Here is a 12,713-nt window from a genome sequence, read left to right on the forward strand (position 1 = left end):
TGGAAACTAAGCACCCTAAGAACTAAAATGTACATTAATGAAAGTATCAGAGCTGGAATTAATTCTGAAAATAGAAAACTATTTGTATATTAATTGCATACATAAATTAGTTATTTTTCACAATGTGTAAATAAAGGTGTTCCAAGCTCCATTGAAAACATATATGCATAGTCAGAAATCATTTTAAGTAAAAAATATACCAATTAATGCATTTTTTGTACTGCGTGTGTATGATGGGTCCAAGTCAGCCTGGACAATTATTAGTATTTAAACAGCAAGTTTTTCTTTACCGTTTGTGCAACACAAAATTATTTAAATTCCAAGCTACTGTAAAATAGTATAAGCAAAGATGATAATTCCCCTAGACTAAACTAACTACCTTCATCTTTGTGTATGTGGGTTTTAAAGGAGTATTTAAAATTTATATGTTAAAGAAATTAACTGACATGATTTAAAATTGCACTCTTTCACAATATCCAAGTAAGCCCAGAGGGCCAGAATCTCTGCTGCTGTGATTAAAACATGCTGCTAAGTCAAAAAAGAGGCTCTTTCACAGTCCTGCACAAAAAGCAACGAGGCTGCCTAACATGGCTCTAGAAGGAATTTGAATAAAAACAAATAATTTTGACAGCATATCTTTTCAAAGCAAATTACAGCTGACAAATAGAAAGGTTATGTATTTACTCTAATAATTAGGGTAAGTACTCAGGGACATGCAATGATGCTCCATGCTGCAACTTCTAGGCTGCTGGGATAGCTCAAAAGAGGTTTAGAGCAGGGAAAACACAGGATAAACCTTCCATCACTTACCCTGTAGAAAGACCTATTATGGGACAGATTGGATGCCATTCTTAGAGTTCCAAAGCATTTTGTATATTCTTGAACAAATCACTCAGTGAACTGTCAACTTTAGAGCAGACTTCACAGTATTGGTTTTACTGTAAGAACAGCAGGATAACTATAATTAATGATATCAGAACATTAACTCTATCAGTTTTCATATTGTCATATTATCTCTGAGACTTATTGTTAGATGTCTTGACTATACAGTCTCTTTTTCATCCATCTTCTTGCTTAGTCGTGCCCTTAGTTGCTTCAGATTTCATGGAGGCCACTTCCACACAATCAGCAATGAAAGGAACAAGATATGAAAAAGATCCATGCTTGCAGTCCTCAAACAGAGTGAATGAAGCTCAGGGTATCAGAGAATGACTACATCTTCATGTGGTAGTGTCCTGTGAATTTTTCTTTGTCTACGTTTATTCCTTTTCCCTCAAACCAATAGCCACCTCAGAGAAAATGTACATATTACTCAGGAATTCTATTTATCATGCCATTATATTTAATTGAAGTTTATGCCCAGATCTTGACAACAGATCCTTTCCAATAAATTTGTCCAAGAAAATAGAGTAGCATGATCTTCTACCGTGATCTGACATATATTAATGCAAAATTCATTTCAATTCTCTGAAATTTCTAAATTTTCAGAAAATATGCAGTGTTACATGTTATGGATTCAACAGAAAAACATAACTGCAGGGAAGGGCAGAAGTGTGGATAAGAAAAAGTATAAAAATCTTTTTAGCTATTAACTATCACTATAATAGACATAATACATATTCAGTAAAAATTAGTTCAAATGTCTTATGATTAGGGGAAGAAATGCTCCTCAATATTGAAGTAGCTGGCATTACATAATAATGATTAGCTTTTGACAGAACAATAACTAGTAACAAAAAACAGTCCTTCCTGTCATAACAATTCTCTCAGATGATTAGGATTTTCAAGAGTTTTCTGAGATGGTAAAAAATTATACTTATATCACTAATAAATCTTATCAAATAGTAATTATGACAGTTGGAATTATGGACTTAAAATACAGAGCAAAAACAATCTTCCAGTGAGAGACTACAAAACACCTTTATAGAGGAGATGTGCTTTTCTACAACTACTTGGAGAAAAATCGGTGCAGCAAAGCTTAAGTGTTCAGCCACATTAAGAAGTGCATCAAATCTGTGTATTATTTTTCCAGGGTGTGGAGATTTGATTCTTTGCATTTTCCTTATTGTGTTCCTGGAACTTGGAGTATTTATACTCTTCTTTGAGTATTTTAGCATGGATGCAAATCATGCATGATAATGGAAATTGTAAGAAAGCCTGTTTCTCTCCCTCAATACTCAGCTCCCCATTGCTCAAGGTATGGTAATTACCCCCAGCAGCAGCAAAGTTACACTGGCCTGGCATTCCAGTAGGGCTAACTGGAGTTCCTGCTCTGCAAAGGGTACCTTGTGTGCACTGTGTCCAGGCTTGCAGCTGGTTCATGCACCCACAGAGGGACTGCTTTATCACCAAGAAACTCTCAGCTCCTTCCCTGAGCTTCACCACAACAGGAAAGAGGATTGAAATGAAGTTGGAGGGGAAAAAATGCACCATTGGTAACCATGACCCTGCTACCACAGGTAAGGAGAACATTTTACTTCCCTGACTGCAAGAAGACTGAGTAACCCTCTCCAGTCTTCCTATGAGCAGTACAAAAACACTCTCCAACAGCCCAGGAAAGGGAAGATTCCACAGCTCCTACTCAGCTCACCTTGCTTTGGGAAGTCACAGTGAAGGGCTGGTCACAGGCTTTACCAGAGGGGTGCTCAGGCTAAAGTGACCCCTAAGCAACCCCCAGTATTACACTCCCACTGCTTCGGTACAGTTTGGTATGGAGGACACAAAAGCTGCCACTACTCTGGGGGTCACACTGTAACTTTAAATAAGATACAGACATCAGCAATGCAGGGTTACTGATATAAAGTTTAATACATACATACATACATACATACATATATATATATATATATATATATATATATATATATATATATATATATATATTCCTATTAAAATGAAGTATGTTGTACAAAATAGAGAATTGCAGGAAGCAGACATGTCCTTAAAGTTCTTAGGTTTTATAAATTAATTCCTACGACCTGGGGATGCTGCTTGGTTTTGGATTTTTTTAATATATTTTAAGGAATGACAGTAATAGTTTCTGCAGACTTTTGAAAACAAATGTGGAAGCCTTCAGTTAATATGAAAGAATTTCTTCTTGACACTATGTAAAACAATTACTTTCACAGGAAATCTTGCAGAGAAAAGTAGAAATTCAACAAATAATTTTAAAGCTACAAACGTTTACAAGAAAGTGGTCTCTAAAACTCACCACCAATGTCATGTTCAATGGTATTTCTTTGATTCTGGAATATCTTTTTCAAACAGATTCAGCAAAATCAGTATCTTCACATTCAAGTTCTGCTCATCTTCTGGGGTATCAGTCAGCACTGTAAATTTTACAGAAACACAAGAAAAAAATGTATTCAGAAAAGATTAAAAATCAACTTAAAAATGGAAAAAAGCAAAAACTTAATTCTGTTTTTTATTCTTCTGCTACATAAACAAAAGCTCTTTATCAATTAAATTCAACATTTTTCCATGACAAGAATAGTCCAAGACCCTCTCTTTAAATCTTCCCTTCTTCTTTAGTATTATTTAGCTGTACTAGGACAGAGAAGTTTTAGTAATAGATCCACAGGCTTACAGAGATGTTTCATTTTTGTTCCCCCTCCCACCACTCCATGGTACAATTCTTGTTTATTTGGCTATACAAACAACTACACAAAATATATGCTTTTCTTCTATGAACTTAAATTACACCTATTGCCTCCAAGTATGGCTTTCCTTTCAAACACATAATTCCAGTATTGTGTTGGAGCTGGCTTGAATTAGTGGCTTGAGCTGGGGCCAAAAACACTGAGATTGACAAAATGACAGGAATTTAGAGCTAGCATTTGCTATGTCTTGGCAACACTGGTCAAACTGTGAATGTTTGTGAGCTTTACAACCTAAAAATGTTACAATAGACATAATTTCAAATGGGTTAGGATCAAGTTACACTACATCCAAGGCTACAGGAAAGGATATCTTATACAAAATATGAATACATGAATAAAGCTATGGATAGCATTACTCTCCTATATTTCTCTCTGGGATCCCAGACTTTCTCTCTAGCTGATTTCCACATTTCTTTTCTGTAATGCCAGGTATAAGTACACACTTCCTTGCAGGAGTTACAAACCTACTGCATAGGAAGAAATTTTAACATCCTGTTAAAAATCACCATGTGAGAAGTTAATTGCTAGGCAGTGCAGGAAAGAATAGAACTAAATGAAACTTCTTTGCCAAAAGAAAAGTGAAAAAACAGTGTTTTAAACTTAAAGCATGTTTTACTATGAAAGCCTGAACAATTATTTATTTTTGTTTTTAGAACACTTAAAGGCATTATCATGAGCAGGTAATTTAGAGCAACTGGACAGAAGCTCTTATATAGGCAAATTGATAATTTGTTTTTTTGTATTCCAGAGATCAGAGTTTTTAAGAAGCAAGTAGAAAACTTTGTGCATGAATTCAGTATATTAATGTGAAGCTTACACTCTACAAATGCTCTATTCTGTAACATGGAGGCAAAGATTTTGTTACTTTGGGGAACAATAAGTTCATATAGTCTGTTCCTTGGAATAACAATCATTTCCCACCAAGAGATGATGCACCTGTCAGGATCAGCCTGGAAACCTCTTGCATAAAGCTGTTCACTCTTGTTATCACAGCAGGGTGACTGTTAGAAGAATGGATTCCTCCATTCTTCACATATGTCTCTCCTGACACTTGTCAGAAGAGCACAGACTTTACCTCCAGGTCCCAGCACTTCAGCTACAGTCTGGCATGAGGAATCAGAGAAGGTTCACTACATGACTGAAATTTCTACACTCTTAGAATGCTGAAAGGCAGCAATGTAAGAAAAAAAACCAAAACTGTGACACAGTTACAAAAGTTAAATGGATGGCCAGAAATGTGTCCTGTTAATTGATTTTAAGGTTTGAACATGTAAGTAGATAATGATGGGGTTCAGATGCTGAAATAATAATTCTGGTTTTATTCCAAAGCTTTACAAATATTAGCAAGTATATCTTCCTAAAATTAATAAGGAATTTGAATCCCCATTTTACAGAAGAAGAAACAAAACAAAAAGGCTACCCATGTCACACAATACAGATATAAGGAAATCAAATATTTTGACAAAATCTCCACATTAATGACAGAGACAATGACTGTCTTTATGAAAACATAAAGAAAATATGTTTGTCAAAAGAAAAGAACCATCTTTCTGGTTTGCAACAATTAGTAACCTAAAAAGGATTTCAGTCTTCCTAAGTCTTCCTAGTGTCCTAAGACCTCATGCTTATATATTTTATATAATTCTATTTAACAGCATACTTTTCTTTTTTTTTTTTTTTTTTGGATACTGATTATTTTTGCATTTCTGCAACTAAATTCAAATTCAAATGTGGAACCAAAATCAACACTTCTAATAAACTTCTAAAATTATTCCATATTAATAAATGAAATTGAAAAGAGAGAACAATCATTATTTTGAAATCATATATGCATGAACAGTGAATTCCACTCCAAATAAATTTTAGACTGGCTATTAAGAAAAAAATTATTCACTGAAAGAGTTGTCAAGCCCTAGAACAGGCTGCTCAGGGAACTGGTGGAGTTATTATCCCTGGAGATATTAGTGCATTGCTGGGTTAACAGTTGAACTTGATGACCTGAAAGCTCTTCTCCAACCTAAACAGGACTCTAAAAAATATGTATTTTCTATATAAATTCCACACCAACTAACATTTATTTGTAAGCATAAACTAAAAGTGTATAAAGCTGCAAAATGCATTATTTTCAGGGTCAAACTGGTTCAGTTTCAACTACAAAAATAGTTGCAATATATATAGTTGCAAATTTGACTTAGCAATAATTTTATATATTACAATAGTATATCTTTTTTAAGAGCTATTCATTCAAGTGATTCTTCTTTTAGAAGACAAAAAACCCCATGATATTTACCCATTTATTTATGTTCCAATATGGATCCAGTTATTGTGAGTATCATTTCCAGCAACATTCATTGTGACAGGAAAAAAAATAAATTAATACACTACTTAATAGACATAATACACTGCCTATGCTGTTGTAATTTTGCCTAGCACAAACACCAATAAAGTATCAAGCTAAACCATCTGCAGGCAATTTTCAATGATATTTATATCCTTGATAATTTGGTTTCCTGAGCTTTAAAGCATTAGTTTAGTTCAGTTCCTGTTTCAGCTGAAAAAGCTCTGATACTGGTTTGTCAGGCTTGTGATAGAAAACACGTGTTGAAGATCTAACTAGGCCAGGTTTAAAACACACAGAGTTGGAAACTTTTGGTGTATGGCACAATCTTTCCATAAATTTTCTTTCTTGGTGGTCCTCTTGCTAGGATCAAGTGGAGAACTGGACTACTGGTGAACTTCCTGTCTTTCTATTTGGTCACAGCAGAACTGAAATTTCACCACGGGCCAAACCAGACACATCAGTGACTGCAGAAAACAACCCACCTACAAACACAGTGGCACTACCATGGCAGCAACATGTAGAAGATGAACGCTTCTGTTCAGAGAAAAACCTCACTGCTGTAGTCTTACCTTACTTTCACCTTAGGCTTGTACAATAATTATTAAAAATATCCAAGTGTTTAGAGGAGAAATCACAGCACACTGACTAGCTATTTCCCTTTGCTTAATTTATCACTTATGGGAAAAAAAAAGGAAAAAAAAGAGTATTTTATCCTCAGTATTGTCAAATTTTAGTAGACCATTTACCACTTTCCTATTCTGTATGGTGGAATTTGTTATCTGCTTGCTTATTAAGTATTTTTTAGTTGTTTTTTTTTTAAATCTCCAAACCTAAGAATTGTTTTGGTGTGATATTTCCATCCTGACAAGTAATCATTTCATGGTGTTCCCTGCTCCATTCCAGTAAAACCTGTTTTCTGGCCAAGACATGAAACTCAGATCTAGAAATGAAATTAAGAGAGATCACTCCTCCTTACTGTGGAGAGAATCAGTGATTTGTGAATAAATACATATTTAAAAGATTTACAAGTAACTCCAACACATCAAATACAATCAGCAGGTTTCCTATTCTTACACAAATCAAATGAATCTTGAAATTAGCAATTATTCCATTTTAACAATTGACATTCAAGAGAAAATGTAATCAAACTATGTCATTCATTCTGTATAAGTAATGTACATACTATCACAATCAAAAAATTGAATGAGAACAAATTTATTATTATTATAAAATTGGACAAGAATAATTTATATTCTTTCTCATATGCATTCACATAATAGCTGCCTATCTATCTACCTATTTATTTCTGGAAATTCTAGGGCCAAGGAACACTTTCTGCAGCTCTTAGACTCTTAGCAGTATTCTGAATTCAGAAAGCAACGAATGTACTACACTACACTGGGCATATATGTGCGTTTCAGATTCATTAGTGATAGAATACTGGTGATAGATCCTCTCTTCTGTGGAACAAATTTGTTAAAAACAAACCAACCAACCAACCAAACTCCCAAACCAAACCCCAACCCACAGCACTAATCCAGCATTATGTGAGATTGCAGTACTCCATGCCACATGAACCTACACTAGAAAGAAGTAAGAGCAACTGTCCCATCAGAATGCAGCTATCATTCCTAGGTGAAACAAAATTTTTTCTAGTTAGTTAGCTAGGTATTAACTCCTCGGTCCAGCCTCCTCAAAAGAGACAAACCATGAGGTGAACCACAAGCATTATTTACTAAGACCTATAACAGAGTTTTCCAGCACTAACATCTATCTGCCAACGTGCAGATCTGGCTTTAGAGCAGACCTGGGATCTTTCTGCACAATTATCTGCCTTAACCACATTTATCACTGCAAAGCAAATCAGAATTACTATTAGTATCAAATGTTTTTCACCTTTTAGAAGAGCATGAGGAAAAGAACAAAGAAAAATAAACATTTCTTTCTTTTTTTCTATGGAAAAGCAACAATGTTAGAATCAAATTTGAAGGGTCATGTGATCTAATGGTGTGTCACTGGCAGGTTTATGTGCACACTGTCAAAAAAGATACAAGCAGCATCTAAGCATGCCACATAGCTGTCACTTTCTGTTAATGGCAATAGCACTCATGATTTTAAAAGCCAGTGGTCTTTATTGCTTTGTATTTGAAGTGATTTACTGTATTTTCTTCCACTGAGGAAGCCAGTGATAATGATAATGTATGGCAGAGTGCTTGTCCTTTTTGACAGCCTCAGTAATTTAATCCTCCTTTCCTGCCACAATATTTCAATAAAAGAAACCTCTAGACCAATGGACTGGAGAAAATCCACAGCCTGGGGAGTGTGAGTGAGTGCTCTGAAAGCTTTTCATTGTTTTAATTTCAAATACAAACACAAGGATCAGCTTTTAATTTTTGTACTATTAATATGACCTAGAGTGAAAGTTAGCCTTGGTTTGGAAAACATAACAGAAGAATGAGAAGCAGGGTTTTAAGAAATTCTTTAAGAAGTTTTTGGGCATTTTAATATTAGAGAAAATAGCTGCTTGCCTGCAAATGGTATCAGTCTGCAAATATCAGCAAACTACTGTGAAAGATTATAAAGACTGAAAAGGTGTTACAGGAATTTAAAAATATTAAATAAAGAGATGAAATCTAAAAGGTTTTGCTAGGACAGAACTAGAATTAATATAGGCCCCAAAGAGTCAAACATAGCTCTTCAGAAGAGTTTTCATCTGCTTTTAAGGGGAGAAGATGGAGCTACAAATTAGTCTGTCATTAAACTCCAACATTTTTAATATTCACTTTTTTTATAGTTACTCTGCCACTGTACTCACAACAGTTCTTTTTGACTCTCCACCTTAAAATAAGATTTCCTCTTCCCCTGTGCAGACAGAAATCTTTAACATATCTCATACTGTCTTTTGCTACCCAAAATAAACTTATTTATATAAAGAGGAAGTATCAACTCTGCTATGGGATGAGAGTATTGGAATACAGCAATATGAGGACATAAGAAATTATTTTCAATTCCTTGTAGAGGGATTTATTGAAGAACACAGCTCTCTCAGTCCTAGGAACCCATTTCCCAGAGCTGTTGATTTTTCAGTTTCCCCAGAGCAGTTCCCAGCTCGTCCATGGGCAGCTGTTAGGAATGGGTTACTAGCACAAACAGACACTCCAGTGGCTGAGTTGCTAAGCCATTCAATCAAAGGAATCTGCAATTTGCCACCTTTTTCTCTACTAACTGAAAGCAAGGCACTGGCATTCTGCCTTTGAAGCCTTGGTTTCCACTCTCAATTTCTTACTTTCTTAGGTTATAAGAAGCTGTTATTGTCATCTGTTCTTTTGGACATGTGGATGACTTTCCACATGTGCTGCTCTCATGGCCAAGTGCTCCTAAGGCCACCACAGGAAGTGATGGGGAGGCAGCAGGGAGACAGATGGACAGCCAGAGAACTTCAAAGGAAATGCCACATCAACAGATCCTTCCCTTTCCCATAAGCATCCTAAAAGGAATTTCCTAAGTTTACTAATATTGTACCTAAAACAATTTTAAATGCAAATTATTAACAAACCTAAAGAGTTCAAATTCATTTCACTCAATGGAAAAATTCAGATTAGTAAGTAATACATTCAGCACAACTTCATTCAAGTCTGGAGAAAATGATTAACCAGAGTGAAAGTATATTTTTAGATCCTGATTAATAACATGTTTTCATAGCACCCCTTAGTACTGCTTGAACTGAGCAGGATTAACATTGCTGCAAGGCATGGAACATTTCACATTTCTTTCTATCCAATTAATTGCAAGAATAATTCAAAATTAACTTGTGACAGTTAGCCTCTAAAATTATAATTTTAAAGTTAGTCCTAAAAAGTACTAAAAGCTGAATATTACAATGACCTTGGAACCTTGTTAGAAATCTCTGTAATTCAAAATATTGCTGTTCTGCTATAGCTCAGCTTTTTCATAGGTCACATTCTAACACAACTGAACAACTACATGATGAAGCAGATTTTCATCAAGTGAAGAAAAAAATACTCCACAGTCTTGAGCTTATTGTAGAAAAGGAATAAACACACAGAATTATAACAATGTTTCCTGATGCAAAGCCTTAACATTTGAGGAATCCCCTTTTAGAACAGGGATCTTCAGAAGTTTATTTTTAATAAAAAGTACATCCCATCTTTCCCACACCTCTCCTTTCTACTTCCACTTGTACTTCAAGTTGTTCAATTAGTCACATGTTTATCTAAGAGAGAAAAGTTTTTGAGAAAAGAAAGCTTCCCAATTAAATTTCATCTAAAACCTTTGCCAGCTTTCATATTACTTTCTTCTATTTCTGCTGTCTGTTCTCTAGAACCACTGAATAATTTGGCAAGTTTCACTGTTCTTTGAATGTATGGGCCTGTAGTGCTTGGAAGCATTCTTAGATATTCTCATAACTCTTTTCAGTGGTACCAAACACAACAGCTGCTCTCAGTCACTGTGGTCATCAGGAGGTACCACACAATGTCATGGGCAATCAAGAGGTTTGCAGCATGATCCTAAACTGTCTAAACTTCCTGTCTGAAATTCCCCATCCAAGTTTTTGTTCCAAGACTCTGGAAGAAAGAAAATTATCTTCTAACCATTCTCAGTGAAAAAGTCATAGTTGAAAAAAGCCAATTAATGCCAAGTTACATGCTTGACTCACCTGTGAAAATGGAAACCCATGGGATCTTCTATGTCCAGATTACTGGAACTCTACTATACTGTTTTTCAACAAGCTCCTGTTAATTTTCTCTATCTCACATGCGAAACAATGACAATGAAGAATGTTCAAAAGGTATGGGAAAAAAATCAAATTTTTTAAAGCAATGAATCTCATGAAGCCTTCTGTAACCGTTAAGATGTTTTTAAAACAGTCAATCTGTTCCAGTTATAGATAATATAAAATGCTTTATTTATTATAAGAATTAGTGATTTTTTTAGATTACTTATGGACTTACTCTGATTTTCTCCATGCAAAAGTCTAAAAGACTATTAGTTTCCTTCTAAGCTCAAAGTAAATTTCTTTCTACCCATGCAAATCTCATTTTTATTAAAGAAAATATTCAATTAACCTCAAATATTCAGCATACTCAAATCTAATTAGACATGAATAAGAGATGCAGCAAAGCTATAGTAAACACACATGCAGATTTCATTACTATTATCTTACTGGCTTCTCAACTGGTATTATCAAAAAGCAGACTCATTAGGTTTTTCACCCTATATGCAAAGCTAATCTGAGTAGAAATTAGACAATTATCTAAGCAAACCACTAAAAATAACAACCACATTAGTGTAATGCTGCAGAATACAGTCCTGAAGCAATTAAGCCCAAAACCCACCTTTTAATATTGATTTGTTGGAATATTTTGAAGTTCAAACAGGTAAATACTTAAAATACAACTATACTTACACCATAACTAATATACCCAGGAATCAGAATATTGTATAAGACTTTTTTAACTTCTGAATGTTTATTATATTCAAAGCAATGAAAATTCAAAAAGCAAGAGCAATGAAAAGCCTTAAGAAGCTTTTATTGGGTTATGGTATTATTTCAACAGGTTTTGAAAAAGAAATTCCATTTATGGCTGCCTAACTAGAGCATCTGTGCCTACAGAAGCTAACAAAATGAAATTGTCCAGCTTATAAAAAGAGTTCTCCTTTATGCAATGTCTTACTTAGCACATGATGCCAGAAATCCTGTTTGTCTGAATGAAAGGAAGCCTCGTGAATTCAGGACTTCACAGAACTGTTTTCTTCGTGAGTTTCTTTTTCTTTCCCAAGGCCTTTCAAAGATCAATGCCCTTGCAGTCACAATGGTAGATTGAGACTGACTTACAGATGTTCATTTATTAGAGTTTAGCATATGCAACATGCAGGATTCAGTATTCTGAAGTAAATAGCAATTTATTAGTATTAAATACAGGTGAATGATTTCCCACTAAAAAAAATTCTTGTTAAAGGTACACTTAGTATTCACAAGCAATGATCAAATCCATGACATATTTTCTCAAATGTATTTCAGTTGTACATGGTTGGATAGAACATTTTCCTTTTGCTGTATCATGTATCAATAGGAAAAAAATTAGTTTGTGCTCTTTCAAAAAAAAGAAATAGTTATATAAAACCTAATTTTAAAATGTATGCGCTACCAGCATATTTAAATATATTGCAGTTTCAATTTCTTACACAAGCCTACTTTTGTATTTTAGTTTAGACTTAATAATTGCATCAGGATCTCAGGTCTTAAAAATCATCATTGGTATTTCCCAAAAGAGCTGAAGAATGACAAATACAACAGTACAGAGATAAATGTATATATAATGTATAGCAAATAGGCTTTGTTGCAAGCATTTTCATAAGAATTTTAGGAAAGGAACACACCTGCTCAAGGATAGGTGCCACTCACCAGTTTTGTAGTTACAGTCACTCCTCTGACCACCCGTTGGGTTTGGAAGTGACAATGCAGTGTCCTCTGCAGGGAAATTGTTTTATTTGTATTCTACACTCAGCTGCTGTATTGTTTCATTTGATGTAATTCATGACTTCGTAAAACCAAGTGATGTAACTTTAATCCAGATTGTTCAACTTCCTATTTAAAAACAAAACAAAAACCAAAACAATAATTTTGTGTTTCTTGAAGTGTTAACACAAACCTAACATACATGTGAACCACTGGGTAGTTTGTAGAACTA

General features: G+C 34.5%; 1 protein-coding gene across 6 annotated transcripts in view; it reads right to left on the reverse strand.

Annotated features, from left to right (window-relative positions):
- Positions 1–12,713, reverse strand: part of LOC110484420 (uncharacterized) — a 91,645-nt gene that overhangs the window by 44,788 nt on the left and 34,144 nt on the right. For 3 of the 6 annotated variants that reach the window (XR_014957898.1, XR_014957901.1, XR_014957897.1), the window contains 2 exons: positions 3,212–3,329; positions 811–2,755 (listed from right to left, as the gene is read on the reverse strand). The gene's annotated coding sequence lies outside the window, so the exon portion shown is untranslated. Of the gene's footprint in view, positions 1–810; positions 2,756–3,211; positions 3,330–12,427; positions 12,611–12,713 lie in introns of all 6 variants that reach the window. The other 3 variants (XM_085589611.1, XR_014957900.1, XR_014957899.1) reach the window with 3 other exon arrangements.

Source organism: Lonchura striata, chromosome 11, assembly GCF_050655825.1.
Source record: "Lonchura striata isolate lonStrDom1 chromosome 11, ASM5065582v1, whole genome shotgun sequence".
Taxonomy (NCBI): Eukaryota; Metazoa; Chordata; class Aves; order Passeriformes; family Estrildidae; genus Lonchura; species Lonchura striata.